The sequence below is a fragment of the Caretta caretta genome, chromosome 7, assembly GCF_965140235.1.
Source record: "Caretta caretta isolate rCarCar2 chromosome 7, rCarCar1.hap1, whole genome shotgun sequence".
NCBI classification, from domain to species: Eukaryota; Metazoa; Chordata; order Testudines; family Cheloniidae; genus Caretta; species Caretta caretta.
In genome coordinates, this window is record NC_134212.1 from 95479177 (window position 1) to 95485176 (window position 6000).

Sequence of the window (6000 nt, forward strand, 5' to 3'; positions counted from 1 at the left end):
TGAATGGTTCAGTTTGGCAAAAGTGAAATGGATAAAAAGAAAGACATTTTCATAGAATATATGGTTCACATGGGGAAATCATTGCCACAAGTTATTATATTTTGAGGATAACAAAAAGTTTAGACATTGGGTAAAACATTCTAAAGGACCCTCAGGATTCAGGGCATAAAACAACCAGTTGGGATTAGGAAGGAACTTTCCCTTATGGGTATGTTATTGTGTAATTGTCTGTTGTGGGTTTCTTGCACTGTGAGAGACTTCTGTCTTTTCCCCTCCCTTTATTGTCGACAAAGAGCCAGTGTAGACACTGCTGATTGTTTTGTCGACAGAACTGGCTTCCGCCAGTATTCCACAATGCCTGCCCTGGTTGCTCTGCTCAGTGTTGTGATCTCTGCTGCGCTGCAGGCATGTGCCCCTCCCCTTCCAGAGCTCCGGGAAGTATCTGTGGGCTGCTCCATTTGGGGAACAAACAAAGAGCAAATCATTTGAATGCTCCTGTTCTGCCCTGCGCTAGGAGGACCGCAGCAGGCGGACTGCTGCTGCAGGGGGAGTGGGGCAGACTGCGGTGCTGCTTTGCCATGCCTCAGCACGGACAGCTCACAGAGCTACTCATGATGTTGCTCACGGCAGCTGAGGGGGCTGTGGGAGACGCGGAGAGAATCCCAAGGTGCTCAGCGATCAGCTCTTTCTTCCCACAACACTGCACTGTGGGATACATACCCACAGTGCATTGCTCACCCTGTCAATAATGAGGTCCCCAATGTGGACATGATCTGTCGACAGAGGGAGCAAGTGTGAACTCCCTTTTTGTTTTGTTGTCTTCTGGGTGTCGATATAAGTTTTGTCAACAAAACTTGGTAGTGTAGACAAGCCCTTATACATGAATGACTTTACGCAGGTAAGAAGTTCCATTGACTTCAGTAAATGAATCTACCTGCATAAGTGTTTGCAGAGTGGGGTCCTAAGAGACTTTCTACTATAAACATGATTTTTTAAAATGTTACCTCTAAGTTTCTCGGGAAAACCCAAAACCATTGTACTGCCTGAAATGTTCTGCCTGTGCATAATCTCTGCACAGATAAGTATATTTCAGGGAACTTTTAGAATAGTTGAATTAAACATTTTAGATTTATAGGACTTTGAAAAAGCAGTGTTTTTCAATTTTTTAATAATTTTTTTATCCAGCTTCTACACATTGCTGGATGGGCAAATATCTCCTAAAAATATTTTTAAACTTTTTTTAAAGGTTGAGCTATTTACACCAGTCTCACTTTAAGGTAGTGAAAGAATTTATCTCTAAAGAAAAAAATAATTTTAAATCACAAGGAATAGCCATGGAGTTCCAAAGGCTAATCCTACTGTTAAAAAGTCCAGTAAACGGGATCCTAACAGGAACGTTTTCTTTGACAGTGTTTTTACAACCTTGCAAGAAATGTGCATACTTGAAGCAGAGGAAATAAATGAACACCCCAGTGCTAACAACATGCTGCTGTGGACCCAAATAGAGAAGTGACACTCTCACTCTTACGTACTGGGAGAAATTACTATCATTAGCACCACATGCTCCTGCATTGGAGGAAGTGACAATGTCCATTTTGGATGTTCATAAACACCAGGTGGATCATTCAGTTGCTGAACAGTTAGTGAAAAAAGAAAAAGAGAACAGTGTATGGCTTATGTGGCAAATGCACTTCTCCTTTGATATGGGAAACTGTTAGCTGATAAAGACTAGGTACATGGACAGAAAGGACATCTAAGGGCTAATTTATCTATATGATTATTTATATGTTATACTTGCGGGGGTAATATTGATTCAAAACCATCTGCTTGGATGTGCACGTAGTACATATAGATGTGTACTACTGGCTTCCTGTCATTGTTACCTTCCTCCTCCTCTCCCCATTCCTTCAGACTGCTACACCCACTTGTTACCTCTTGTCTTAAGGTAGGCCCTGATCCTACAAACACTTACACATGTATAACTTTTCTACCTTGAGTAGTTTTATTGATTTAAATTAAGAATATGCATACAAGTTTGCAGGTTAGGGGCCCATATGTGTAACTGTTTATAATGTGAGTAGTCCCACTGAAGTCAAGGGAATACTGGCCATCAAGTACAGGACTAATCATGGATATTTACAAGGTCCTGATGATAATGGATATGAAAGGAAAAAATATGAATAAGTGGGAAAGGAATGGAGAAGAGAGAGACAACAAGAAGAGCAGATCCAAATCTGAAACGGGGACTACTCTCCTACCTACGTGGTAATATAATATAGCAGAATACTACTTTTAAAGATGTATATTCTATCAGGTTAATCAAAACTATAAGATCATCGATAATTTATACCAGAGAGAAAACAGGGAGCTTTCTTATCTGAAAGATATGCCCCTGTAATTACACATTTGAGTAATATCTACTTCTGAACCTTCTGAATGATCCACTTGACTTACCCTGGGGTTTGCCTGTAGTAGTTAGTTTAATATAACTACTTGTATGCCTTTTAATACCACATTATATAAAACCCATGTCCAGTGTTTAAACTGGTGCAAACTTTACTAAGGGCATGGCTACACTTGCAGTTGTAGAGCGCTGTGAGTTAAACCAGCCCTCAGAGAGCGCAGTAGGGAAAGTGCTGCAGTGTGTCCACACTGTCAGTTGCAAGCGCACTGGCGTGGTCACATTTGCGGCACTTGCAGCGGCATTGGGAGCGGTACATTTTGGGCAGCAATCCCACAGAGCACCTCTTCCTGTTCTGGCGCTGTGGCTTGTGGGAAGGCGGCTGGGAGTGTGGGGCATTCTGGGTCCTGTCCCAAAGCCCCAGGATGCATTGCTTCGCATCCCAACAATCCCTGTGCTTCCGTCCACACTTGGCACCATCTTTCAACGTTTTTTGTACTGCGCGCTCTGTCTTCCCTTTCGTTCTGTGGGGATGGATCCCAAAGTGCTAAGGAATATGCTGATGGGTCTCGCCAGCACGTCACGTTTGGCAGTCAAGTTACTCCTTAAGCTACAGAGTGACAGTGAGGAGTCCGATGATATCAACTTGCATGATGCATATGACACGAGATTTCTTGTAGCATTCATGGACATGCTCACCACCGTGGAACGCCGCTTTTGGGCTTGGGAAACAAGAACTGAGTGGTGGGATCACATTGTCATGCACATCTGGGATGACGAGCAGTGACTGCAGAACTTTCGGATGAGAAAAGCCACTTTCATGGGACTGTGTGATGAGCTCGCCCCCACCTTGTGGTGCAAGGATACGAGATTGAGAGCTGCCCTCCCAGTGGAGAAGAGAGTGGCTATTGCAATCTGGAAGCTGGCAACTCCAGACAGCTACCGAATGGTCGCTAATCAGTTCGGAGTGGGAAAGTCGACCGTTGGAATCGTGTTGATTCAAGTTTGGCAGGCCATTAATCGCATCCTGCTCAGAAGAACCGTAACTCTGGGTAACGTGCATGACATTGTGGCTGGCTTTGCACAAATGGGTTTCCTTAACTGTGGACGGGCAATAGATGGGATGCATATTCCCATTCTGGCACCAGCCCACGTAGCCTCCGAGTATGTTAATTGGAAGGGGTATTTCTCTATGGTTCTCCAGGTGCTTGTGGATCACCATGGGCATTTCATTGACATTAATGCAGGCTGGTCCAGAAAAGTGCATGACGCACGCATCTTTTGGAACACTGGGCTGTCCAGGAAGCTGCAAGCCGGGGCTTTTTTCCCAGACCAGAAGATCACCGTAGGGGAAGTCGAAATTCCCATTGTGATCCTTGGAGACCTCGCTTACCCTTTAATGCCATGGCTCATGAAACCCTACACAGGGAGCCTTGACAACAGCGAGGAACGGTTCAACAATAGGCGGAGTCAGTGCAGAATGACTGTGGGGTCCGCTTTTGGCTGTTTAAAGGGCCGCTGGTGCTCTCTGTGTGGGAAGCTGGTCCTGACCAATGACAACATCCCTGCGGTTATATCCACATGCTGTACCCTCCATAACATTTGTGAAGAGAAGGGAGAAAGATTCACTCAGGCATGGAACTCAGAGGTTCAACACCTGGAGGCTGAATTTGAACAGCCAGAGAGCAGGGCTATTAGAGGGGCCCAGTGCGGGGCTGCAAGGATTAGGGATGCCTTGAGGGAGCAATTTGAGGCTGAAAGCCACCAGTAATGTTTGGTGCCCTGCATGGGAGTGAAGTGCAGTGGTTCCAATGTTGTTAGGAATCTGTGCTTGCTACACTGACTTGCAGTGCCTGTTGCTTTCCTGGGCTAAGGTATCTTTTACTTAATGCAATAATAAAGAATGTTTTAAAAGCCAAAAAAAACATTTATTTAAAAGAAAATTCATTTCTTGAAAAGAAATACAACTGCTTGGGAAATAGAAAAGGCAAAGGGGTGGGGTGGGGAACGGTTCAATCACAGATTTGAGTATGTTCTGTTCTCATACTCAGCCTTCCTGTCCGGAGTTCTGTGCAATGAGTGCTGCACTTCAGGATGGCTATAATGCATGGTGATGGGAGTTGAGTGCAGTGGGTCAGGGTTGTAGTTTGCAGGGCTGGGTGGTGATACTACAGGTGTTGGAGGCAGCTTGTGGAGATAAGAACCCGGATGTTGGGGAAAGTGGGTTGGAGGTGGCATGGGGGCACAAGGGAAAGAGTTTTGGGACAAGGGCTGCCGGGGGCGGGGCGGGGGCAGGCACGGTAGTGCTCCGCCTGCATGGCTGCGAGTGCCTGGATCGAGTCCGCTTGGCGCTCCATAATGCTTATCAGCCGCTCCGTGCTTTGGTGCCGGCGCTCCGCATTCTGCTGGAGGATCCTCCTTTCACTCTCCCTCCACTCCTGCGCTTTTTGATTTTCGTGCAGGGACTGCTGCATGACTTCATGCAGCATGACTTCTTTGCTTCTACGTGGCCTCTTCCTAATTCTTTGGAGTCTTTTGGCCGGTGATAACATGGACGGCTGAGATCTCAAGGTTGCATCTGTAAAGGCAAAATGCAACACTTAACAGAGGCAGCATTGTTCACACCAAACAGAGCAATGATTTGGCCATACTTAAAGACAAGCACGGTCTACATAATAGCAAAATTTGCCCGTCTCAAAGTGAGCACACACAACCCACAGGAGCCCCAAAATGGTGAGTAAGCACAGGGTCGAGGGAGACTGATTATTTCACTGCTGTACTGTCCGCTGGGGTGCTGTGCCTTGGGGATAGCCAACAGCTGCAGGGGGCCCCTATACTGAACACTGTCCCCACGTTTTCCACAGGAGTTCGTCCTGGAAGATACACCTCTTCCCCGATATAACGTGACCCGGTATAACACGAATTCGGATATAACACAGTAAAGCAGCGCTCTGGGGGGCGGGGCTGCGCCCTACGGCAGATCAGCACGTCAGCATGTCTGGCTCCGACACGCTGCTCTGAACCGCGTGTTAAGGGTGCCGGGCCGGGACCGAGGGGTTGGATAAGGGGCAGGAGGGCCCTCGACCCCACCCCAAGAGCCCCCACCGAATAACTTCCTTCCCAAAATAAAAGCCGTTGCTGGGCACCTCCTCTGGTGTTTGTCCCTCCCCACGCACTGGCCGCTGCGACTGGCTATCTTCCTCCTGCCTTGAGAATAGCTCCTGGCTGCATGTATCTAGGGATGCCGGGGTGTCTTCCTCCTCCTCAGCTGCCTTGCTCCCACTTTCCTCCTCCTCCTGCCTTGTTGAACTGGGCTCTGAAGTGTCCATGGTGGTCCTTGGAGTGGAGGTGGGGTCGCCCCCCAGTATTGCGTCCAGCTCTTTGTAGGAACAGCAGGTCGCGGAGGCAGCACCAGAGCGGCTGTTTGCCTCGTGGGCTTTGTGGTAGACATTCTGCAGCTCCTTCACTTTAATCCTGCACTGCTGTGTGTCCCGGTCATGGCCCCTTTCCATCATGTCCCTTGATATCTGCCTGAAAGTATCATAATTCCTACGGCTGGAGCGCAGCTGGGACTGGGCAGCTTCCTCCCCACAAACACT